Here is a 27610-nt window from a genome sequence, read left to right as displayed (position 1 = left end):
CCTTCGTAAACCAAATTGCTAGCTAACGAAACGCGTTGGCGAAGACGGTTCGGCAATCCGACGAGCCGTTACAAAGTTATTAAAGAAATGGACGTTTAGGCTTCGGGTCCGCCGGGAGGGCTGAGGCGACGTCGTAAAATCGTGGAAATGGATTTGAGGCATCGTGGCACATAACCGAAGACCTATAATTTTCGGGGCTGCGAAGCGGAGCACAGTTGAGGCGCAGTTGCAGTATCGGGCCGTGCCGGATACGGGTGCCGCGGGCGGCCGATTGCAAGTGTCGACAAGCAATCGGAATGCGAAATGAGGTGGGTTGTGCTTACCGAAGCGACTAGGTCGCCCTTTATGTCTAAGAAATGAGATTTCATATTGATGCATGTTGACATATAATGTGAAAAGAATGCATGTTAACATATTATAGAAATGCTAGATAAATGCATGTGATTAATGCTTTGAATGCATAAGATAAAGGGCATATGAATGTTAACATTATAAGAACATGATAAGAGGAATGCATGATGACTTAGTGTAAATAGTGCTAGATGAATGCATTGAGTAATGTTAAAGTTTACATGATAAGCATGCATGGGGATAATACTAAGTAATGGTATGATAAGCATGATGTAGAAATAATAAATGCAAGCATGTGGCTAATGCTAAGATATACTTGATGATCATGTTGTAGAGATACTAATGTTAAGAAATGAAAATGTGCATATGGACAATCTATACACATTAGATCGAGTGGCATTAAACCTAGAGTCATGGACATAGGTTGGACATGGAGGATATGAACCTAGTGCCAAAGAACATCGGTTGGACATCAAGTGGCATTAAACCTAGTGTATTGAACATAGGTTGAACAAGTATAGTGTGAACCTAGTGTCATGAACCTAGCAAACACTTGTGGCATTGAGCATATATATTTGTATCATTCATACATAATAGGGCTAAGTACATGTGAACCTTGGTTAATTTCAATGACATGTTTCTAACGTAGTTGAACATAGAGAAAGGTAGAACCATAATGGACATGTATGTTAGAACCCTATTATTGTGTGAATGTGAGAGTTGGACTTGGACATTAGTAAACAAAGGCGACATTGACAATATAGACATTGATATGCATAGAGGATACAGTTGTTAAACATAGTTTAACCAAGAGTGGCATTGGACCAATTGACATAGAGTAGCATGATTAAATAGGTAGAAACCTATTGTGACATTGGCATTGTGACTAGTGGCTATGAATCCTCAAGTTGAGGATTGATCGATACTCACGATAAGTCTTGGCTTGAGGGAGGTAGCTCCCCCTCGGGCGGTGCGCTCCGGAGTTGGTCACCACTAGGCGTGGTAAAGTCCCCCCAGAAGACGGTCCCTAGGGAGGTTCGAGTCCCCCGCTATTAAGGGATTTTGGGTTGTGAGTTATTGGGGTTAACATGGTTAACCGGTAAGATTGGGTCAAAGCCAAGTGAATGTACAGCATTATGTGTTACGGGTTTGGTATCCCAGTTAAGAGGATTTAGGGCTGAGGTGTATGTGAGACGTCCATCACCTTGAGCCTAGTTTTGGTGCGGTATTCCGCAGTTGATTGACTCGAGACCGAATCGGGTGGTTAGCTTGGCTAGAGTAGAGGAAAACCTTAGGAGCAAATAACCAATGATGTAAAGTGATAAGATGTATAAATTATGAAAAAGCTATGGATAGCATGATACAAAGTAAAATCATTTATTCTACTTGTATAGTTGCATGATTCGCATATAGCATGGCATTATTGCATTCGTGAGGCAAAGCATGGTTTTATTAGTTGCATAATAAAGATATATATCTATCTGTTTATTGAACTAACTTGCAGTTGCCTCCCTTGGACCTATTGGTCGAGCTTTTCCCTTGGGTGGCCGTACCCACTGGGAACCATGGAGTTGGTTCTCACCCCACGTGGTTTTGGGGTGTTACAGGTTCGCACGTGAGCGGCGCGGCGGCGCGAGGCGAGGGCGTAGCTCCATAGTTAGCGCCCTACCACCGAGACCAGAGATAGCGGTACCCTGAGTCGGCCTTACTTAGGGATGTAAAGAATGAAAAGAATCAAGTTGTAATAATATTGTTAAATTGGATTGTATTTGGAAGTTAAGTGAAAGCTAATGTTGGAATCTAATGAGATTTGTGATGTAAAAATGGATGAATGTGAATGCATGTAATAACATAGGATGTGTTATGTTGTTTGATACCTTCCATTATGCAATCTTGATTGAAATGTGTTCCTGGTTGGAACTTCGTACATTGTATTGATTGCTATGCCTTGAACGTACAGGGGAGACTCTGTCCGCAGTACAGGGGAAACCCTGTCCGTTCGGCGATCTGTCGGCGGCGCCGCGACCCGGCCAAATAGGCGGGTGGTCGCAGGGCGTGACACTGTTAGTCTGACTATCAGTATGCAATTTAGTAAATTTGATACTGCTAAAGAAGTGTGGGATTTTCTTTCTACCCGTTACAATCAAACCAATTTTGCACGAAAGTATAAATTAGAAATGGATATTCGCACACTGAAACAACAAAAAGGCTAATCTGTATCAGATTTTCATTCTCAAATATCTATTCTGTGGGACCAATTAGCTCTAATGGAGCCTAAATGGACAAGTGATGCTGAACTTTACTATCAATATCGTGAAGAAACTGGTGGCCAAAGGCTTTTCTCAAGAATATGGGATTGACTACGAGGAGACATTTGCTCCCGTTGCTCGAATGACCACAGTGCGTACATTACTGGCCGTGGCATCTATTCAATGTTGGAAACTTCATCAATTAGATGTTAAAAATGCTTTTTTGCATGGCGATCTTCACGAAGAAATTTATATGACACCTCCTCCCGGTTTATCTCGTCCGCCTCGTTATGTATGCCGGCTTCGTAAGGCTTTATATGGGCTTAAACAAGCGCCGTGTGCTTGGTTTGAGAAATTTCGTTCTACTATTCTTCAGCAAGGCTTCTTCCAAAGCCAACATGACTCGGCAATGTTTGTTCAATCATCTTCACGTGGTCGAGTTATTATTCTGCTATATGTTGATGATATGATTATTACAGGGGATGACTTAGAAGGAATTGACAACATCAAACAATATCTCTATATTCAATTTGAGATGAAAGATCTTGGACTTCTGCGCTACTTCTTGGGAATTGAAGTAGATTATAGATCTAATGGCTTATTTCTCTCTCAAGTGAAATATGCCTTTGACATACTTGCCCACACTGGTCTTACTGACAATAAGACTAATGATACTCCTATCGAGCTCAATCTTAAACTTCGACCCACCGACGGCACATTACTTCCTGATCCAACTCTTTACAGGCAATTAGTTGGCAGCCTCAACTATCTTACAATTACCAGACCTGATATTAGTTATGCTGTTCATCTTGTTAGTCAATTTATGGCTGCGCCACGCTCTTGTCATTTTGCTGCTGTTCTATGTATTCTTCGATACATCAAGAATACGTTACATCACGGTCTTCTCCTATCATCCTCCTTTACTCCAATAATTCGTGCATTTTCTGATGCAGATTGGGCCGGAGACCCAATCGATAGACATTCCACTACTGGATTTTGTCTATTCCTTGGGAACTCGTTAATCTCTTGGAAAAGCAAAAAGCAAACTATTGTGGCTCGTTCAAGTACTGAGGCTGAATATCGAGCATTGGCACACACAACTTCTGAAATCGTTTGGCTTCGATGGCTTCTTGCTGATATGGGGGTGCACATATCTTCTCCTACTCCACTCTACTATGATAGCCAAGTGCCATTCAAATAGCTCAGAATGATGTTTTTCATGAACGCACAAAACACATTGAGGTGGATTGTCATTTTGTACGACAGCATCATAATCAAAAGACTATTAAGCTAGAATATATATGTAACATACTGAAACTTCGGTGGAAAATATTGGACTTTAGTCAAATTGACTAAAGCGTGCGAATGAAATGGTTAGACGAGTTCTATTTAATATTCGAACAAGGTTGGAAAGATTAAAAGTAAGTTTAGAAGGAGTTGGAAAGGTTTTAGCGTTGTTTGGCGTGAAATAGAATCGAAACGGAGCCAAAAACTAAGTCTGGGCAAAGTGTACCGGTACAACCATTGAGTTGCAACCGGTACAGCAAAGTGTACCGGTACAGCATTGAAAGTGTACCGGTACAAATGCTACGAAACCGAGAAGCAGCTTTCGGGTTTTGTCTCTGCGCAGTCGTGTTACCGGTGACACGAGAAAGTGTACCGGTACACTTTGGGCTTGTAACGTATCAGATTTTGATATAAAAGTAAAAAATAAATAAAAATAGTGTGAGATACTATTTTTATTGGATTTAGAGAAGTAAAATATAAGTCGGGAACGACTCGTGCTGAAGTCGGAACGAAAACAGAAGATTTAGAATTTTCTGTGAGAACCGGAGCTGATATTTTAGCAGAAAATGCATAGTGTCAGAAAATTATGAAAACTGAAGAATATGTCGGAATTATTTTTATGAGGCTAGATTTAAAGTTTCATATCATTCTGACACCCGGAAGGTGGAAAATAAAATCCGACTGTTATCTGCTAGAGATTACAGTTCGGTAGAGCTTTCGGTGACCAAATGTGATCGAAACTGAAAGATTAAAATTTTTTTGTACTTATTAAGTAAAACCGAGTCTGACTGTCAAATTTGAGCGCAAACGGACATTCAGGGTATGGTCGGGCACGATCACTCGTCCCGGATACAAAGTAGGTACTAACTGTATGCTATGCAACTCGGCAAACAGCCGATCAATAAAGGAATGTGATGCACCAGTATCAAATAATGCACGAACTCGAACATCATGAATCAAAATAATACCTGCTACGACCTCCTGTGCCGCTGCGGCCTCCTCAGTCTGGGTGGCATACATCCGCCCACTCGAACCCTGCTGTGAACTCTCTGACTGCCGCTGTCCGGGGGGTCGCCTAGACTGATACTGTGCGGATGGAGTCCCCTGACTCGGAGCAAAAGATGCAGGTGCCGACGCTGAAGATGGTGCTGGTGAAGGAGCTCTCGGGCACTCGGATCGAAAATAGCCCTCCTGGCCACAAATGAAACACCTGCCACCACATTGAGGACACTGCGGTGGAAAATGGGGACCACTGCAGATCACACAACGCGGCGGTCGACGACGCTCTGGTGCTCTGCGAGTTGTAAAAGAGCCTTGCCCCCTCGACTGACTTGGCTGGCCTCTCGGGTACTTTGGCGGTCTCCTAAAAGATTGCTGTCCACTGCTCTCAGTCCCTGGCCTCTTCCCTTTGCTTCGATCCACAACTTCCCTTTCTTTTACAATCTCTGCCCCCTTCTCTACAATCAATGCTCGGTTCACCACGTCCCGGTAAGTCGACAGGTTCGATGCCTGAACCAACCTAAAATTCGCAGGTCGCAAGCCTACCTCAAAGATACGGGCCTTATCTTCATCATCTCTAACCACGAAGGGTACACAATGTAGCAATCGAGAAAACTCTCGCTCGTACTCAGCTACTGTTCTGTCCCCCTGCCTCAGGCTACGCAGATCCCTCTCCATCTGTCTCTTCACACTCTGTAGAAAATAGGTTGTCAACAACAACTCCTTAAACCTCTTCCAAGTGATCATAGACAAATCAGTACGGGGATCCTCATGAATATCCACCTACCACCTGTAAGCCTCACCATCCAAGTGGTGTGTCGCAAACCAAACTCGATATCGCTCCTCCACAAAGGTATCATAGAATAACTTTTCCATATGCAGTAGCCATTTTTCCACCACCCAGTGATCAGCTTTTTCTCCATCAAAAACATGAGGATTGCAACGACGAAATTCATTTAGACGTTCCATCATCTGTTCTCGCTCCTCGGCGCCTACCATCTCAGGTAATACTGTCCCTGTCACAGTCACAGGTGCTGGTGGGGGTGCTACTGTCTCCTGTAAAGGCTCAACACTCGGGGCTGCCTGTGAGGTACCGGGTGCTAGTGACTGTGCTCTAGCAGTCGTATCCCTATCTGGTACTGCTGGCGTAGAATCTGGAACCTCTCTATCTGTCATCTGCCGCAGTAGCAAATCCTCTAACCTCTTCATTCTTTCCTCCTGTCGACGTGCGGCATCCATCTGCTGTTAACCTGTCACTGCCTGCTGGGTCACTAAGTCTGTCAGCACCGCAAGCTGATCCTGTAACTCCCGAACCTCACTCGATCCGGAGGTAGCGGAAGTCCCAACTTCCTCTGCGTCAGCTGCCTCGGCTGCTCCAGCAGCCGTAGAACGAGTCACAGGCATCCTATGCTGCAACAAAAATAAACATAGTTAATAAAACCTACTCTATTCAAACCACACTACTCATTTTAATCACCCAAATCCAGCGAAAGTATTAAAATATAACAGATACTAACTTCCGATGTCACGTTGTCGGCCGCCAACGTGGCCCTCTGCAAAGTTAGTATTTGCACATTCCAATCAAACTCCCACCCTTCGGAGTTTATAAATTACCGAATCAAAATACTTTCGCTAAAAACTTAACTAGACATCGTCTCTCACGAGCCTATTCTTATAGTCCAACCAGCCTAAGGTTCACTAGGTCCACAAAGACTCAACCCTAGGCTCTGATACCACTATAATCTGTCACGCGCGGGTACCAGCAGAAGCATATCCAGTGCGTGCACAGACCCGCCATACACCTGCAGTATATAAGGCGTCTACAAGAAACAAGTCGAAGGAAAGGAAACATAGAAAATCCTATCCTGATATCAGAGCAGCGTATAAGTCCAAAATACAATCAACAGAAGAACAAAGAGTAACTAACTCAAGAATGTAAGTGCAACAAAAAGTACTAAAACTATAACATCTGGTTCAAATACTCATATACATCACAGAGTACACAAAACCTATGTACAATGGTAGTCTCTCTATGCACTGGGACATCACCCTCGGCCGTAGCCCGAGTAGCAAGGTGATCAACTAGCAAGCTCCTAGCAATGTCTAGCTAGACGCAACTCCCTTGCCACGATCCCTAGCCTCTCCTGTAGGTGGCTCTGGAAAAAAATAACAATAAAAAGGGCGTGAGAACTATTAACAATAGTTCCCAGTGGGTAAGCCGCCAGCCTCGACGAATTACACCACTAGGCTCATAATGATTTGCTAAAAAATGTAAAGCAATTATAACATGGTAATTTATCAATGATAAAGAACTATGAATGTATAGCATGCTATCAGATATATTCATTAACCAGAACTAGTAAGGCAATCACAATGAGCACAAATATGTCAAGTGAAAATGTAACTGTATACTACTCAGTGATAATCCTCTGCTGTCATCATTTATTACATTGATTTAATTCATAGGGACCTACTCAAGGTAGTCCAGCTTGTGCCGCGCCTAATGGCCCCGTGGTAGTATACACTCCCCACGGCAATCCACTTCGGCACTCAATCCCGCACGGGCAAGCATCTGTCGCGTAGGCCAACTCCGGAGTGCCGGTTTGTAGGAAGCGACCCTCACAAGCTTGTGCGAATGAGCACAATGGCAAGCAAGCATAATTCATAACCCAACAGTTCTCAAATAGCATGTCTGAACATGTAAGGTTCAACTCCCGCCCTTTAGGTCGGGATTCAGTCATAAAGTAACATACTAGTAACTACTAGATTCAAGGTGTACATGAAAGCAATGTAATTGTACATATATGTCATTAGCCTTGAGCTTGTCAATACCATTGTATCTAACCTCTTGTTCTCTATTTCATAAAGGCGTAACAAAGCATATAATGTCCATGCATTGAGACTCACAATAATTCCTTTCTCATGATTCTTCTTCTTACTTAATCGAGGTTCCATTCAATTCAAGAAGATCAATATGTTTATAGCATTCATTACTTGATATTGAGTACTTGTTCATGTATTTGCACATGTAAGTAATTCTATAGTATCATATAGAACATAGGGAGGTTCACTTGCTCTGGTGAAGTCAAACCCACTTACTAAACGGCAACTTGTTCACGTATCGAGGGTCCTCGCTGGTCCACACTTGCCCTAACAAACATATTAAAATCAGCAAAGAACTCAATTCAATATTCTTCAAGTATCCTAAATAAACATCATAAATTAGGTTTCCAATATACCTAATATGTAATCGAAACTTGAACCCCACTAAGATCAGGTTAGAGTGCACCACATCTAATTTCTTGAGGGCTGCGGATTAATGTTCAAAGTGTCCGATTTCCTGCAGTGAACCTGCTGCGAATGAGCGTAGAAATCTGCACTAAAACAGCATCAAGTACCTTCTATTCAGCAAAATTCTCACCTTATATAAGGCTACGGCTTGGACCCCTGTTTAGCTCAGGATCAAATACAAGATTTAACTCTTAGAAACTCTCAAATATCTATCGCGAAACCATCCGATGATCAGTCGCAAGCTCGCTGCGAACTATCGCCAAATCAGCCTAATATTCAACAATAAACTTGGTATAATCGTAATGAAAGAGTAATTAATCCATTAATTACCTTTTCTAAACTTTCCTTCAGCAGTTTTCTCCGATTCTTAACTGATGAAACATCACAACTCTGATCTCCACAGCTGTTAAACCATGCTCTCCAAACCGGCTGCTACAACAAGCCGAAATTCACTACCTAAACTTTAAACTATAGAGAAGTCAAATACATACCTTCCAAAGCTCCAACTTAGGTGTTCCTAGATTAGAATTGTAAATAACTTAACCCCAGATATCTCTTTTCTCAGCAAACAGGTTCCATCAAGTCTCCTTGGTTAGCTGACATCAAAAAGAGAGAGGAAATAAGCTAAAGGCCTTATTTCATCTTAGAGAGAGAAAAACCCTTAGAAAGAGAAAGTAGGAGGAAGACCAAACCCTTCCTCTAAGCCTCAGCATCCTTCAGATAAGTTCAAAGGTCGAGCTCGGTCAGTGGAGATAAGAACAGGAAGTAAAAAAGACCAAAATGGCCCTGCTGTCCCGCAGCAGCTAACTCTGCTGCTTGCTGTATCGGTACAGCATGAGGCCTGTACCGGTACACCAATGCAGAATGGCCAAATTTCGAGATTGCAAAGCACTTTCTCACTTCCCACATTCCGTTTACTCTTAAACTTATTCATAAATATCTTTAAACCCTTTATAACATGTGGGAAGGTTCCAAACATCATTCCCCTTACTCGAACTTCGCAATGTACATAAATTCAGTATACTACATTCAACTTCCAATCCGGCCTAGGAGGCCGGATTGAAAAAAGGGGTGATTGGGGGATTTCCATTCCACTCGGGAATCAGAATCGGAATAAGACTCCCGCGTACCAAACACCCACAAACGAATTCACCCATTCCTATTCCAATTCCATAGTGAAAAAGAAGCGAACCAAACACGCCCCTAGTGTTAAAGAATATAGGTTGAACAAGTGTGGCATGTAAACTTAGTGTTAAAGAACATAGGTTGAACAAGTGTGGCATGTAAACCTAGTGTTAAAGAACATAGATTGAACAAGTGTGGTGTTATTGAACATAGGTTGAGTATGAACCTAGCGTCATGGACCTAGGATGGATAAGAATGAATATGAACCTAGTGTTAAAGAATATAGGTTATGAGATAAACCTAGAGTTAAACTAACCTAGGTTATGTGATAAAAGTGTTAAACCTAGAGTCAAATGAACCTAGAATGGAGAGGATAATGGACCTGAGTAGGTCGATACCATAGGGTTAAGACCAACCCTCGAGTTATGTGGAAATGGATTCCGGAATCCCTGAGCTTATGGAATACCCAAAGTGGTGTTGGGCGTGTGCGACGATTTCGCCGTCCGGGGCTAACCATTGACGTGGCGTGTGCGACGATTTCGCCGCCGGATTGTTATGCTAGTTTGTGGATTATACCACCGCTTGACTTGAGCCATTGTCGTGGCGTATGTGCGACGATTTCGCCGCCGGCTGGCTCAGTCATAAAGTGCGGCAGGTTGTGGTAGGCTGAGGTGCATGTGAGAGTTCCTTCACCTCAAGCCGACAGAGCGCGGATTATCCGCAGTGGATTGACTCAAGAACGAGGCGAGTGGCATAGATGGCTAAGGTAAAGGTAACCTTAGGAAAGAATCGCCAATGAGCTTAATGTGACAAGCTAATAAAGTAAAGAACGGCTACAAGTAAGAATAGCTAAGAATAAAGAAAGGCTAATGCTAAAGAATGGTAAATAATAGAGAGTAAAATCAGTAATCTACTTGCATAGTTGCATGAATTTCATATCGCATATCGTGAGGCATAGCATGTTTTTCCTTATTCATTTATATATCTGTTGGACTAACATGTTGTAGTGCCTCCTTAGACCTATTGGTTGAGCTTTTTCCTTGGGTGGCCGCACCCACTGGGAACCATGGAGTTGGTTCTCATCCTACGTTGTTTTGGGGTGTTACAGGTTCGCACGTGAGCGGCGCGGCGGCGCGAGGCAAGGTCATAGCTCTATAGATAGCGGCCCTACCTCCGAGACTGAGATAGCGGTACCCCGAGGTGGTCTAGCTTAGGGGTTTGAAGACAAAAAAACAAACTTGTAATAATTTATTGTAACTAGATTGTATTTTGGAAGTTGATTGTAAAAGAAAATTGTGATGTAAAATACACCTAAGATGAATGTTGTAATAACTTAGTTATTTTATGTTTTTGATACTTCCTTATGCAATCCTTGGTTGAATTCGGTTCCTGGTTGGAACACCGTGAATTGTATCGATTGCGACGCCTTGGACGTACAAGGGAGACTCTGTCTGCAGTATAGGGGAACCCTGTCCGTTCGGCGGTCTGTTGGCGTGCCCGAACCCGACCAAATAGGCGGTGCACGGCGCGTGACAATATATCTTCTAAACAGCAAATTGCAGATCTCCTTACCAAGTCGCACCCTTTAGAGCGATTCAAATTTCTCTTATCCAAACTTCAGCTACTTTTTGACAAAGCATCCTCAGTTTGAGGGAGGGTATTAAGGCAAATATTCAAATACTTACTTTATATGGTCCCTAATTATGTATCGTAATTATCTTTTATTATTTTCCGTTTTCTTCCTTATTAAGGCTAATATACTTACCTTGTTTAGCCTTAATTACTTTCCTTTTTTTACGTCTTCTTCATGTATATTAGAGACAATTTTCCATTGAATGATAGCACGGCATTTAAGTTCAATATTCTATTCTTCACATGTTATCAATGAGAGCCAAGTGGTCATGTTGCAGTTGCTTAGATAGGTCCAAAACAAAGAAAAAAAATAATAATAGTGCAAACCAGAATGTAAAGCCAACAGTAGAAGTTGGGTAGGCGTGCACAGTCTGTCCAAATCCGCAGCAGATGGTTGCCTTTGTGCAGGACACACAATCCACTACTATCAGTTAACCGCATTTGCATGGTAAAGAACCATTGCATATCATGAGTTTGACACTAAACAACCTTTTTTTTTTATTAGGTATCATCATAGCCTCAATAAATCAATGAAAATATCCAACAAATTTAAAAGAGGGAAACCATGAAGGGAAGGATGAAACACATCCCGGGAAAAAAAAAGGGGGGGGGACAAACATAATAAAAGATCACTAAATCAGCACCGACATTAAAGAGAATAAGAAGTGAAAAAAGAAAACAGCAGTAGCAGGGTATAAAAAAAACACAGAAAATTGAAAGCAGATAAAAAATCATAAATTGAAAAAGGATAAGGCGACAAAACCTGAGCCAAGAAAGCAATAAAGCACAAACACAGAAGATATTAAACACATTACAGACTAATTTAAATTAAAACATAAATAGGCTCAGGTAAAGTGTGAGAATGGACCAATTTTAACGACTTCCTTCATCACTCGAGTAGGTAATACCAACCGAAATGCGCACGGGGTCTAACAACAGGCCATCCAACTGTCACGACCCCGCCCCAAAACCCTTATCAATTTGGCACAGTTCGGGCGCGGTGGACGGACGCCGAACGGACAGCACCTCTCCTGTCCGCCCCAGGCTAAACAACCAGATCATGTACAGGAATTTGCCCAGGAGAATAAATTCAATACATACATGATCGACTAAAAGCACACACGTGCTATCCAACTAAAAGCAAGAACCACAAGTATAAGTACAAGTGTATAAAGAGAGATAAGTCTAGCTATTACAACTATTCAACATTTGCATAATTTAATTACATTTCCATCTGCCAAAATGTAATTACATGTTTTCTTCCAATAGATCATAGCTCTCCAATAACTATCCAAAACATCATCTAGTACACGAGGGTACTCTAATGCATAAAGGAAAAGCTACTAGCTAAGCTCAAGGCGCTATGCCCTTACCGCGGTCCTCGCTCGGTTCGCTCCTGTGTGTACCTATACCCCAAAACCACACGGGGTGAGAACTATATGAATATAGTTCCCAGTAGGTTCAGCCGCCGACGCCGCCGGTTTTCCCACTAGGTCTAAGTTGGCACAGATAGAGAGATAGATAGATAGATAGATAGAGAAATAAACTGCAACTACTCTATCATGCCACCAATGATGACGATGCATGCAACAACTACTATCATGCTAATATCATGTCATGAGTATAGAAAGGTACATAGCAATGCAATCTATAACATACACTATATCTACTCAAGGTAATAATGCAAGTCTACTATACATTTCATGTTTATTACCCAATCTACTTGGCTAACCCGTAGGTTATGCCCTCGACTCACTCTCAATCTCATAGGTGAGGAGAAGCTGCACTCGCACATCGATATCGTCTGCGGGACAACTACGTCTGCCCCTAGTGAAGTACTCCGGAGACTCGTGCCTCGGTGGAGCGACCACCGACAAGCAAAAACAGACTAGTGAGTATGATCCAATCCTCTCAAGAGGATACCCTGTCTACAAGGGTCAATGTGCCTCTGCTGCACAATATACAATGCATCCTAGATGCTGGGACCTCTACTGTCCCAAGAACCATGTCATGTTTACTACACTAGACTCGATGCCACTCGTTCAGTCATTATAGTAATATCTTCTAACTAGTTGACATGCCATTCGTTCAAGTTTAGTGTTTCTACTACACTAGTCAATGCCACTTTACTAGGCTATGTCCAAGTTCATCACTTTTGCCACTATAGGATTCTTTGTCTCAAGACCCAATCCTCATGCCTCCCTAGTCCAAGTGTTAAGCCCATACCGCTACACTACTAAGTAAGCATGCAATGAATGGAAATATACTTCTACTAATCCTATAATGCACAATCAACATATGATAAATAAAATTAACTTAGACATAAAGATAAACCCGGATGCTTCGGGATGACACCCCCCACCTCTTGAGGGTACAAGGGTTCTAGAAATGCCCTCGAACGGACTTTACGACGACCTCTCGGCTTCCTTAGGTCGAAACGAAGTTTGGTCGGCCTTGTTTTGCCGATATCTTTTCTTCCGCTTGGCGAATCAAAAATCCGACTTTGCCCCCGCGTTTCGTTACCTAGCAATTGGGTTTACATGGTCTCAAATAAGATCAATCTCATACTTTACCAAAAATCCTATTTTGGAGCTCTAGGGTTCCCATCTTGCCATTTGCACTTTGGAATCCTAACTCTAGCTTTAATCCACCAACAATGGTGCTAGGGGTCTATTTGACCCCAATTCCAAGGCTTAAAAACCAAAAATCCTAAGTTTCATAAGCTAGGGTTTAGTAGCTTACCTCTAGAGCTACTCCAATGGTGAGGAGAGGAAGAGGAAGATGCTCCAAGCCTCCTTGAGCTTGATCTCCTCCTTCTCCTTCTTCTCTTTTTCTTCTTTTCCTTCTCTTTTTTTCTTCTCTTTTCTTCTTCTCCTTCTCTTTTCTTTCTAAAGATAAAGAGAGGGAGAGAAAAGAGTGTGAGGGAGAGAGTGAAATGAGGGTTGGAGAGAGAGGGGGCCTACATACCTCTCTAATGTAACAATATCCAAACAAACCCCTCAACTTTCATCTCTGTGCACAGCCCTTACTGGGCATTTTTCGCCCAGAGGGACCGGTCTCCCCGACCTGGGACCAGTCCCCGAGAGCCTTCAGCTTGGGTCACGCATTCGGGAACCGGTCCTTCCCTCAGAGACCGGTTCCCAGGAGTGGGACTTTCAGGACTTAGCCAAATTTTGGCTTTTCTCACTGGGTTCGCGTTCGAGAACCGATCTCTCCCTACCAGGGACCGGTTGCCTCAAGGATCCACGCAACCGCCAGCCAATGGGACCGGTCCCTCCCTGCCAGGGACCGGTCCCCGGGACCGGTCCCCAAGAGTAATTTTGCTCCAGTGCAGGTTTTGCACTATTTGCCCTCGTGGACTCGTTTCCAATATACTTTTGGTGATTTTGTCATCTTTGGCTTTTTCAAAGCACACCAACACGACCCTGGGTCGATTTTGCATGAAGTCTAACTCTCGTATTTCGAGAATTCACTTCCTTACACCAACCTTTTGGCATAGTATATGCCCTAAAGAGTTGCCGCCGGGAACTGATAAAAAGCAAGAATATACAACAGCTAAGGAGATGGAACAGTTGATCACAATTGGAAACCATAAACATATGTAAATTGCCAATTAAAAACCGAAATAAAAAAAGTAAAAATTTAAGAGCAAGAATAGAGTGATAACGACTGTCCAAAGGGATGGAACAGTTGATCACAAATAGAAACCGTAAATGTGAACAACCAAGTAAAAGCAGGGGGGGAAGCAAGAAAAAACATACAAAAGCAAGAGGAAAATGGAAAAAATACAATGAAGCGTGGAAAAAAAAACACATGTCAACTACTAGTTAAAGTCCAAGATAAAAAAAAAGACAAAATTTGAGGGCTAGAATTGAGTTATAATGAAGGACACTTCATATTTAGTGTAGGGCGTGCACACGCCCTACTTAATTTGACAGCACAACAAAGCCAGGTAGTGAGGAGGTAAGCCGTATCCACATATCAGCGGCAAGTAAATAAGTAAATGGCTTAGGCAATATAAAAACCAGGTCAGGGGGGGTGGTACCTAGCACAGTATGCAGGCAACAATAGAGGTGGATAATATTGGTGCCTACAATTATGAGATCAGTTAGCACTATAGATTTATGTAGTACTATATGTTAGTACTATATGTTCTATTGTAAATATTGTAAATATATTCTACCTTATAATACAGAAAGAGGACAGTGTAGATCTTTCTGCAGAAGAATACTATTTATAGACTTTATCAGATACAGCAAGTATAGAGAAGAAGAGGAAAGGAGGGTCACGTAGGGATGACATCACCAATTCTTGGCATATCTCCCTCCCCCCTTTTATTCCTTTTTTGGCTCTGGTTAAAATCAGGGACCAAAAAGACAGGCATAGGGGCCAAGTAGATCTAGATTTAGGGGTCACCACAGTGTTGGATTTTATCACAACCGCACATCACAGGATCAACCCCATAAGCAGTAGAGAATAGTATATGCAGAGATTTAAGGGTCACCACAGTATTGGATTTCATCACAACTACACATCACAGGATCAACCCCATCAGCAGTAGAAAACAGTATATGAAGATTAGAAAGCTGAAGCAAAGAGAGGGCTCACCTGTAGGCTCAATAGGTATAGGGGTAGAGTCATCAGCAGAAGGGGGCTCACCTGTAAGCTCTGGAGAAGAGAAAGGCGAAGCTATAGGCTCGATAGGTATAGAGGTCGAGCCATCAGCCAGCAGAAGAGAGACCTCACCTGTAAGGCTCCTAGGTATAGGCATAGACCCCATGAGAGCTGGTCTAACCCGATGACAGCTAATCGGAGTAGAGAGAGAAAGTGAAGGAGAGATGACGAGAGATGGGAGGCAGGTAGAGAGAGGGAGATGAGAGGTGAGAGGAATGCAGGAGAGAGAAGCCAACACTGAGCCGCCGAGAAGAGAAGAGAGAGAAATCGTTGGCGTGAGGAGATGGAAGGCGCGAGGAGTGGAGAGAGCGCGAGAGACAGGCAGCGAGAGATAGAGAGAGAGAACGAGAGCTAGAGAGAGAGAGCGATGGGGAGAGAGAGCGTCGGGTAGAGAGAGCGACAGGTAGAGAGAGAAAGGGAGAGAGAGATAGGGGAAGATAGAGATGGGTTGAGGGAGAGAGAGAGGAAAGGGGGTTTACAGCTGACTTTTTTTATTTTTTTTCTTCAGCCCAAAACAATTTTTTTTCCCCCAACCCAACCTCTTTAGACGTGTGACATGTGGATTCGGCTTCCCCCCGCACACCACGTGGCTTCGTTGTACTGTCAAATTAAATAGTTTTAGATATCTTGTGTTTACTATTGCAAGATACATATTCTATATATACAAAGGATAGTAAGAAGAAAATTTTATTTTGAGATATTTTCATAGTTCTTTCTTCTTCTACTTGTTTGATATTTTATCACCGGGTGTTAAAAGATTCTTCGTCAACTTCTTCCGCATTTGTGTCCGTAGGAGGAGAAATTCCGGTCGTATCTTGGGGTGGTGTTTCCGGTTAATCCTGCACGAATGACGGGAATACGCTTTAGAAGATGTTTATATATCAAAATTTTCAACTAACCAAACAAGCAAAATAGAAATCAAAATCTATTTTTAAATTTTTTTCTTACCAAACAAATATGCATACATGGAAAACTATTTTTCTTGTCCGTTGAACAAAATAATAAAAACTAAAAAATTTCTTTTCAACAAATTTTTTTTTTTTTTCAGAAAATAGTTTTCTATTATTTTTCAAGAAAACAAATAGGCCCTAAATGTATTCTAATTGTTTTTCCTCTATACCTATTTACTGTATCGTTCTTTGTTCGTTTCTGACTTTTCTTACTCTGAACTTCTTTGATTTTGTCGATATAAGAAATATATGGTTTAAAACTTTTGCTTATATATTTTTTTTTCGCAGACTGTATGTTGGTTTTGATAGTTACTATATGTTTGTTTTGGTAGTTAAAATATACTCATTGCATTGCACAAATTTCTATAATACTATATTATATTATATATTTATTATTTAATTTAAATTTAAGTTTTTAATTTATAAATATAATAAATAATACATAAAGTATAATAATTAGTATCAATATAAATAATATGTAATATAATTATAATAATTATTATATAATAATTTTTATTTATGTTTTTAATAAATATTTTTTAATAAATTAAATACTAAAATCATTAATTTTTCTTTCACCGAAAATTAATTTTCATTATTTTTGCTAGTACCAAACACCATTTTCATCGCCCAAAAACCTCAATGCTCACCTCACCTCTGCACGTCCCCTCCGGCTTTTACCCTCGTCTCCCATTCTCTACGCCCCAAGCCCTAGCTTTAGGCGTGGCTATCTCGCTCTCCCATTCTCTCCTCCCAAACTCTAATCCTAAGATGCGATAATCTCAACTTCAAATCCAAGGTGATCCTCCGATCCCTTCCTCTTTTCCTTTAGATTTGAATCGAATCTTTTTGGTCTCTTCCTCTCCGTTTTTTTCGATTTGACTGTTGAATCGAGGATTTTGATGCTAAGTTTTGGACTTCAATAGAATCCTCGTGGTCAAATTATTCGTGCCCTGGTGCAGTCATTGCTTAGCCCTAACGCCCTCGTGGGAGAGCACTGCCATCGCCATCAAAGGCGTCGCCACCATCGCCGCCCTCGATGTCGACCTTTGTTAGTTAATTTGTAAATAATTCACGAATTATTTATAAATTTTTGAAGAAATATATAAAATAGCTGTATCTGTATTCTTTTAAAAAATTTTAAAAAAATATATTTTTTCTGTTGAAAATAATTATTCGTGAATAATTCGCAAGCCCCAAAGAATTTGCCCAAGAAAAAAAAAAAAAGGTCTGCGCTCGCGGCTCGCCTAAAACAAAAAAAAGAAAACAAAAGGGGCTATTTTATAAAATGACCCTCAAGAAATTCGAATTTGGCAAAATGACCTTACAAAAATTTTATTTGTAAAACTAACCCTCCTTTCGCCACGTGGGCACCATGTTAGAATTCCTCAAAAAGATGGTAAATCGTTCACCGTCTTTATAATATTTGTTGTGAAGGCAGTGAATGATGCCTTTATAAGACGGTAAACCATTCACCGCCATCGTCTTTAAAAGGCGGGTAGTCCTGGGGAAGGAAAATTTTGCATTAAAGGCGGTGAATTCACAACAAATATACATAGACTGTAAACGATTCACCGTCTTTGTGAGGAATCCTTATATAGCGCACATATGGCGAAAGAAGGGTTAGTTTTCTAAATAAAATTTTGGCAAAATCAATTTGCCAATTTCAAGATTCTGGAAGGTCATTTTATAAAAAAGCCCAAAAAAAACACTTCGGTCCGAGTCGTCCGACTCCGTAACGTCCTCACTCGATCAAAAAGTTCTGCGGCCCTGCCCCCGGCCCCGGCCCCCATCCCTTCCGCTCCCCCTCCCCCTCTTCCCTTCCGGCCGCTCGCCGAACGCCATCGGAAGCCCCCAGCGGGGCCCCATCGAAGATCGGGTTCTTCACTCTTCAGAAATCAGAACCCTCCTCGTCGCCTCTTCCTCTTCCGCTTCCGCTTCAGCTTCCGCTTCCGCTTCTGCTCTCCAACGATGGATCAGTAGTCGGGTGGTTCTTTACAAACCAGGTACGAATCGTCTGAATTTTTATGCTTTAGTTTCTCTCTCTCTCTTTCCTTTATTTCATCTTCTCTTAATTTTTATGCTGACTGTATGGTTTTGAGTAACAAGAGCATGACTACAAAATGTAGCATCATTGTGAACATGCATTTATTAAGATTCATTACTTCTTTTTTATCTTTAATCTCTACAGCATACATGAATAATAATTTCCCCTTTCATCCTTTCGGTGAGTTTTATATATATATCTATATATTTATAGAGAGAGAGAATTAAAGAGGGTTATTATCTCTTCTATTACATTCTAGTTACTTTTTCTTTTTTTGCTAATAGCATAAATCTTGAGAGAAAAAAAACTTAATTTAATAGCCGAATTTTTGATCCCGAATTTTTGATCGGTGAACGTATAATATCCCTGTAAATCACGTATCCGAATAATTGGCGAATCCGTTTTTTCGCCGTATTTTTCAACGAATTTAAAAATTAGAAGACGAATTTTATTTAAATTATACCCGTACCGAATTTTTGTCGAATCCGAATTAACTAACTATGACGCCGACGCTTACCAATCGCTCACTCAGGTGTGGACTTAGCACACTCCGATTTTGTCATGTTTGTGCTTGATTGGTGTTATTGTTTATGATTGTCATTGTGATTGTGGTGTATTTATTTGAATCAGAGAATTATGGGTCACATGTCAAATTGTAGTTGAAAGATGTAATATCGGTGAGTTGTTCTATCGGAGCAGTTGCTTTGTTATTGAACATTTAGAAAATTTGATCCTATTGATTTAGTGGCAAACGCAAATATACCCCTGTGAAATTGGTGCAAGTTGACTTTAGTTGACTATTGTGAATGTAAGGCTGAAGCAAGAAGCAGCTTTCTTTCCACTTCCATGTTCATAATCATTTTGTTCGCTCCAAGTGCATATGCCAGTTTGAAGTCTCTGTGGAGATATTACCTGACTACATCTAGTTAGGGCACTAGTGTTCTCTCTACTTATGCAGAAGTTTTTAGGGTTTGATCTTAGAACAATTTATTAAGACATGGGATGTTGGATTCATAGAATACCGGATATAAATAATCACTTTTTAAAATATCAATTGATTTCAAGAGAATAAAATATATGTTTCTTAAAATGCAAAGATTTAGAATTTTGAAATTTGAAATATGTTATAGCAGTCTCAAATATATACATTTTTTTATGGAATCTCTCAATAACATTCATAGGAGGAAACAAATATGCAGCTTTATCACCACCAGTATCTTAGTGAGAGAGAAAATGAGAGATTCACCTGTGCGATAAAATTATTGCTTCTCTTTTTCCTATTAATATTGTTACTTTGGTCTTTATTGTTTTCTCGGATCTTCACATATAGTTTCAGTAATTAGTTACATGTGTTTCCTTCTTCATAACTTCATATATTTTTTTGCTTATCAGAGGCAGCAGCAGCTCCTCCTCCAAATAAAGCCCCAGTGAATTCAAAGGATAGAGGTGCAAATAAAGAATATTACAAATGGAATTACAATTTCTGTCTTAGTAGTGCTATATCGCATAAACAAATGGGATTTACCTGGTAAGAATTGCTCTCACAGATGCTTCTCTTGCACAACTAGAGTTGGAGAGAAGAGCATCTAACTTATAGAGGGCATAGGAGGACAACTAGAAGACCAAAGCCGAGAATAAGTAAGATGATCTTACACTTTGCAGCATCATCTTCTTCACTACTCACATACATAATCTCCCTAGTTGAATATCAATTCCAAGTTGGTCTTCAGTAAGAATTTATTTTGCAAGGAATTGCAATCTTTCACTAGTTAAAGTAGTTGAAGCAGTTCGTTTTTCTTTCTAAAAATGTTCTTTTTATAGTAGCTTTGCAGTTGCATTTACTTGTCAAGCCGAAGGAATGAGTTTACCGACTTCAAGCTATTCAAAATCTGTTAAGTACACTTAGTAGCATGAGTTTACTTGAAATTAAGGACTAAAAGTTGAATACTTGAACTTCTCAAGAGTTGCTAGTTTCTATGACTAGCTTGGTCTTGAGATGTAAAATAAAAGGTCTATAAGAGATAGAAGTACGTTCTACTATATATCTTGACTAATTGCTTTTTATTTTCAATTTTTTTAGTGTAGAAAGCATATGAATCACGATAGTTTTCGATGTCCGAGTTGGAATGATATCCTTTTATGGATGTTCTTTTGAGTTTCTTTTCTAATTTTAGATGCATATATAGTAGATAGATCCCAGCAATTTCATGCAGTGTTGTTAAATTTTTTGACATTTTCCACTTTTCAAAATTTTTCTTATGTAAGTTTCTGTATATAGTTCAGTGTAAGTTGATATTATTTGCTATTTGGCGGTGTTGATTTTCTTTTGCTTCCAAATTTAAAAGTGTATTTGTCTATTAAATTTAATGAGATTTAATAGTTCAAAAAAATCATATTTATATAGTTCTTTTCAGTTTACACATCTACAATTTCTTTGCTGGTTAGTGACGAAGAAGAGCTCTTTATTATGACCACATAAATTAGATTTTTTTTTTCTTCATGTTTCTTCTGTTTAAGATTGAAATTAAAAAAAGAATCAAATTTGAAAAAATGAATTTGTCCAATTCCATATTATCTAGTGTACATCAAACGTGGTAATGGGATTAAAATGTCTAGTCCTACACCAATCCTATTTTGCTCCGAACATAAGATTAGGATTGAATGAATCTTGTCCTATGCCAATCCAGTCCAATCTAATCCGGTCTTATAATCCTATCCTATTGAATCCCGGATACCAAACATTACCCCATATCTGTAATCAACTAATGGAAAGTATCATGGTGATTGGACTTCAGAGTTCCTAGTACTTGATATTGAACCAAAAAGAAGTACAAATGCTTGTATAAACTTTAAAATTTTAGTTATAACTTCATCCAACGAAGATTAAAGTGCTAACAATGGACAAATTAACATAATATGCTGGGGATTATAACTTGATCATTCATGTCTATTCCTCTATTAACATCAAATTGAAAATCAGATTTGCTTGACATAAAAATTACTTTTCAGTGTAATCAAGAAATACCAAAATTCTTCCAAATATTGGTTTTCTATGTTCTCCATCTTTTGCAAATTTCTCCAGCTTTTTCATATTGATAACTTATTGGTCAAAACTAAAAACTGGAAAAAGAAACTGTAAAAATCTGTCCACATCACCTGAAAGGGTCAGTAATATCTATCCAAATCATCTGAAGGACTAAAAAAGGCACCAAAACCCAGCCAAACTATAAAGGGAAAAGATATTTTAAGCTTGAGTTAAAGATGGCAAGTATGCATACGCTGCAATGTTGATGTTTGAAAGTGTAGTGGTGCAATAAAGAGAAAGCCGTACAACATTACGAAGAGAGATAGAAGGCAAGATTTTGCCTATCATTGGGCATTCTGTTTATTTAATGTTAAGTAATCATGGTATGAAGCTCCCATGTCTGGCATATTGAGTTGTATATGCCTGTCCAAAATCAAATTGGCTCACTCTGGCGAAGTTCCCTTCCCATTTTTCTAAAAGATCATTCGAGCAAAATTTACAATTCTAACACTCAAGTAAAGGAAGAAAGTAAAAGGCATTTGTTTAGATAAGAAATGTAACCTCGCAACGGCTACTATAGGATTGTTAATGCTTCTTATGGCAATAGTACTAGAAGTTGCATATAAACAATTGAAGAAGTGAAAAAGTGAAACAATGCTAAATCTAAACATGGATAAGTTTCTTTAACTATATTCAACAAATAGAAAAAAGAACTAAATTCATCAATAGAAATTTAAGTTGAAAATAATTTCAATAATATGCCATGCTATAAGAAACAAAAATGAAGAAAGATATTAAGCTAAAACAAGAGTATGGGACCAACCTTTCTCCCTTAGAGACTACTTAGAGTAAAAGAGTGGTAAAAGCTCTCAAAGGCACTGAAGTTTTGAAATGTCAGGTTAATGAGTATTATTATATATAACTGCTATGTTGCACAAATATGAACACATGCAGAAAAGACGTGACCTATATGACAATACAACAAATTTTAAAAATTTTGGGATACGAAATGCAGGCGATACAATAATAAGATACTTTTCAATACACATAATCGTTATATGTGACAATTTATTAGATATTTTAAAACTAACTTAGATACTTATATAACGAAAAGAAATTTATTCACTAATTTGTGTAAAGACATAAATTTTGTTGAGCTTTGACTTATCAAGAAACAAAATTTATCAACCAAATATTAATGTTGAGTTTTATCAACCGTCAATCCTCACTGGCACACATGAGACTTCACACTCTTTGTAACACTCAAAGGTTCAAGTTAACAACTTTTTCGAACCCAAACTAATGGAGATTGGAGAAGAAAGCATGAAATACTATTGTGATGGTCAATGCTCTATACCTTGTTGCAATTCCTTTGATACTGACAGAATTTCCTTCAAATCCACGTGACACTTGCCTTACATTATTGAATTCAATGTTGAGCATTCGCTCATAGAACTTGGAGGCTTTAGGGTTCTGATTTGCAATCGCATCCTTCTTCACATATGCTTTTATGCAATATTAGAAAGAGTAAAGATTCATTATGCCTTCAATTGCATTGTCACTCGATATGACCAGTAGTTGCCATTCATTAGAGCTTCCATAGGACATTGAATTATCATGTGTTGACGGATATACATCTTTGCTGGAAAATCCGTAAACATAATGCCCCGTCAAATGAATGCCCAAAAGCTCTTTATGATCACCATAGTACTATGGTACATTGTTCTCCGAAACTATGTTTTCGCCCCATTGGACACAAATAGGTATACAATTACCAAACATGATGTTCTAATGGCATCGATATTACGAACTAAATTGATGAGTTCAACCATAATAAAAGAATTAACTGCACATTGCCCTTAAATTTTCAAGCTCGGCATTAAAGACAGCTCCAGTGAAATAAGGTAAAATAGGTAAGTTGCACCACTACTGTCTGAACTTTCACTTAAGTATTATTTTTTTGCTTGAATTTTCAAGTTCGATGTTAGAGACCTTAATCTCTTAAGAAAGTTTCACTCAACAAAATTCAGAGACTAATAGTTTAGGGTACTAGTAGTTTTGTAGGCAATTTTGACATATCATCGTTAAAGGGAGCAAAAGATCTGAAGTTTAGAGGGCCATTTCAGAATGATCTATAGTTTAGGGTTCCTTCTGGCAATGATAGAGGGGATTGACCTATAGGTGGGGCACAAGAGGGAGGGGATTGAGGTGGGTTGGTGGGAGCATGACAAACCTACAAGTGCAGATGCAGTCAATGGCGGTTTTAGCTGCGATGGGTAGCGTTAGGCAGTAGGTGGTCTCAACGGAGAGGAATGAGTGGGGTGGTGTTAATGAAGAAGTGGTAAGAGGAATGAGGTCAAGGCCGACTTTGAGGACGGAGAAACTGAGGTCGGTGTTTGTCGGGAGAGAGGAAGAGGAGGGAAAGGCAGAGGAGGAAGAGACAGGGGAGAAAGGAAGAGAGGGTTGGAGGAATAGGGAATGAAAGAAGGAAGAGAGAGAGAGCGAGAGAGACAGAGAGCGAAGTTCGGGCTATATAGATGAGAAACACAATAATAGATTTATTTCGGGACATATAGATGCGAGAAACACGATAATTGATTTATTTTATTTGAAAATGGTAACAAATTATCGTCTTCCAAACATGATTATAGAATTCCTGTGTTTTTAACATGGTTACTCTCGTACGAAGTCTTCACATTTAAGAGAAGACAGAAAATGAATCACCATATCTTGAGTATGGTATGCAAATCACCATGTTGCGAGCATGGTAATCTATTCATCCTTATTGATTTAACCCACTATATAAAATAGCTTGACCCTCTAGCAATCAACATGGCGTCTATGGTGTCCATGCTTGACCCTTATGCAGCCAAGAAAGGGATTCGACCTTAGTACTCATAGTCAAGATTTTTATGCATCAAGTGTACTTTCAAAAGTATGGATATGAATCGAATTCTCAAGTTTTATTATAACGAGCGCTACACATGACTATTTTCCTTGAAAGATTATAATTTTATTTTAAAGACGGAACAAACATTTAATCACCTTTGCACTATATTTACTATCCTTTTATGATTGCTTATCTTGCAGGTTAAAACAAACCTGAATTCAGATCTAAATCTTTATCCAAATTCGATGGTATTCGTAAAAATGCTAGATTCACATTTGGATTTGAAAAAATTTTATAGTTATTACCGAATTTGAATCCATCCGATCTATGATGATCTAGTTTTCCAAATGCAATTTTGTTGAATTTTAAAATTATAAGTTGAGATTTTAAACTTTGATTGTTAGTGTATTTTTACTTTGGTGAAGTTTGGGGACCAAACAATTGACAGACCAAGTGCTCCCGATCGATTATCTATGGTGAAGTTTTATTTTCACCAACTTTCACATACTCCCCTCTACTCACTCTCACTCCTTTTTTCCCCCTCTTTAAAGGGAAGATGGGACCTTTTCCTATCCCCTTTTCACTTTTTCTTCTTCTTCTTCTTCTTCCCTCCCCCTTCTCACTTATTCCTCCTTCTTTACCTCCTTCACTCCTTTGTTTTCTTCTTCTTGAACTTAACCATAGCCCATTTCTCCACTTGTACAATTTGAAGTCTTTTCCTCCACTTCAGGCCACACCTCGGATTAGTGGTCGAGGCCTTTTAACCACGAGGATTCTAACCGTTTGCTGTAGATCTTAGGAGCCCAAAATTGAGCTCGTTTTAGTTAAACTGCTATATAAGAAAATATTTGGAAAATAGCGATACTTTTGTTCTGTAATGTGCAACTGATACGTACTGATGTTTTTTGGATGTGAGTGGGTGGTCTTGATGGGAATTTTTGTTTGCATTTTTGCTTGGAATAGAGTTGGTTTTGTTTGGTTTTGATTTGGTAAAATTTGGACTCAAACTGCATTTGCTGGGCAAGATACGTTTGACTGACCACATTACTGCAATCACTCATCATGAAACATTGACTGAACTATGGGCTCAGATTGCCGAATGGTGGACGAGCCACTGCCCAAGGTCGACCACTCAATCAGTCATAGTCGCCGTTCTCAACCAAAGGTTGATTGTAAAGGCTACAGGGAGCTTGAATCCCTAGTCCATTTGAAAGTATATTTTTATAGTTTCATTAGAAGGTTTAGGGATTTTTCTATTTTGACTTAGTTGGGATTTTTGGTATTTACTGTCTAGGATTATCGACCGGTGATCCACTTCTTCCATCTTCTTATTTCCTTTCTATTGAGGACCTTGTTGAATCTGGTGTGTAGGAATTTTCCTCTTTGAGTTACTCAATTAAAATAAAATCCAAATTGTCTCCTTAAACCTTGGGCCTTCATTTTATTTGGTTATATCAAATTGCATAATATTGAACTTGTTTCTTGCATTCTATCTATGAGAATGGTTGGAATAAATTCACTTTGTTCTCACATAAATTGGTACCAATGTGCATGTACCTTAGAAAATGATGGATTAATTAGTAACATGCCTTTATTAGACTAGAGCTAGAATACATTTAAAAGCATTACTATTCATGTTCATCCAACCTTCGTAGCCCCTGGATGCCTAGGGTTGAGGGGGGGCAGGTGAAATAGTAGTAAATCCAAGGGTTGGAAAGTTAGAAGTATGTAAATAGTAGTACTTCTAAAAGTATTCTAGCTCTACTCATACATATGTATTTATATACACTAGCAGTGATAATTGATATGTGTTTAATTTGTAGAACTCATGTTGACAAATAGTTACAAATTCTTGAACATAATTGTTGATTAACATAACTACGCTCAAATTGACATCCTAGTTACATTAATCAAAACCTTTTAACAATCTACTTGTATTAGTTTTTCGCAGATCATTGGGTTTTGACTCTCTATGGTAAGGTGGATTTGTGTGGGTATTCTTGTTTGAGAAGGTGAGATTTGGGGAGGTTCTTCTTGGTGAGGCATTGGTTATGTTGCGAACCGGACTGAGAGCACGAGACTTATTCTTATGAGACTTGTGTTTGGATCTGGGCCAAGGAGTCTGAGTCAATGCACACCTAGTTTAGTATAGGTTGGGAAATGATGATTTAACATTGGTATAGGACATGTTTATATCGGATCCTAAGCATCATATGCTTTAGACTTGAACTGGGTACAAACAAGGTGCTGAATGGTCATTGTGCATTGTGTTGGAACACTATGCTAGAGTATACATAGATAATATCAGTGATGATGAATAACGTACGCCTTGGATTGAGCCAAATATGTTTTGACCTCTATTCTTGAGTGGCACGAGGTGTTTAGAGGCAGGATATGCGGTTTAGAGAGTGAGGGGCTTGTGATATTCTCTTATCTATTATATATTTTGTTAGACTTAAAATTCAACTTTTTCGCAAGCAATGAAGTGGTATGTTCTGATGACTAGATTGTAGTCGTAGCCTAAGAGGTGTTTACATGTGAAATGGCATGTCTTTGGGACCGATATTAGTGTTCTGGGAAAGAAAAGAAATCAAACTTTGATAGCGCTAGTCGTGTTCGGCGCGAAATTTTATGTGACTTTTTGGTGAATTTCCAGAAGTAGAAGGATGCATTTGCAAGAGCATTAGAGAGGAAGAGGTGAAGCAAAGGTTAGCAAAGATTAGAATTTTCATTTGCAAGAGCACTTAGAGAAGTTCGTTTGCTACACTTTGAAATTTATATTATTGTGGCAAATCCAATCTTAAGATACAAAATTTGGGGATTTTGATATAGAAACAATAGAAGTATGCTAAGTATGGTTTAAGGTCATGGTTAGTTAATAACTTGGTAAGCTTTACCCTATATTTGACATTCAAACCTATTTGGTGTTAATTTGAAGCAAATCCCTAATAGAACTCGCTCACCATTTGCAAATCTACTGTTTACAATGGATAGAAACTCTTTGATCGTGGTTTGATCTTACCTTTTGTGTAATAGCATTATTTTGAGCATATTCAATGATTTATTTCTCTTGAGTTAGTTCCCCCCCCC

The 27610-nt window shown here is 39.4% G+C and overlaps 1 protein-coding gene, 1 long non-coding RNA gene and 1 pseudogene across 4 annotated transcripts in view; 2 read left to right on the top strand and 1 right to left on the bottom strand.

Moving 5' to 3' along the window:
- On the top strand, positions 2641 to 3956 carry LOC109726785 (annotated as a pseudogene).
- Positions 7990 to 8565, bottom strand: LOC109726271. The gene is made up of 4 exons (XR_002220474.1): positions 8508 to 8565; positions 8308 to 8423; positions 8126 to 8237; positions 7990 to 8036 (listed from the first exon to the last, which is right to left on the bottom strand). It is a non-coding gene; the product is annotated as an uncharacterized LOC109726271 (long non-coding RNA).
- The window catches only part of LOC109726119 (RNA polymerase II transcription factor B subunit 5), a 15638-nt gene continuing 6434 nt past the window's right edge, over positions 18407 to 27610 (top strand). The window contains exons 1-3 of one of the 3 annotated variants that reach the window (XM_020255553.1): positions 18426 to 18564; positions 19998 to 20051; positions 20174 to 20243. The gene's annotated coding sequence lies outside the window, so the exon portion shown is untranslated. Of the gene's footprint in view, positions 18565 to 19997; positions 20052 to 20152; positions 20244 to 27610 lie in introns of all 3 variants that reach the window. The other 2 variants (XM_020255552.1, XM_020255555.1) reach the window with 2 other exon arrangements.

The sequence above is a fragment of the Ananas comosus genome, linkage group 21, assembly GCF_001540865.1.
Source record: "Ananas comosus cultivar F153 linkage group 21, ASM154086v1, whole genome shotgun sequence".
Taxonomy (NCBI): domain Eukaryota; kingdom Viridiplantae; phylum Streptophyta; class Magnoliopsida; order Poales; family Bromeliaceae; genus Ananas; species Ananas comosus.
Note: the sequence above shows the minus strand (reverse complement) of the source record. Positions and strands in the feature narration are given on the sequence as shown.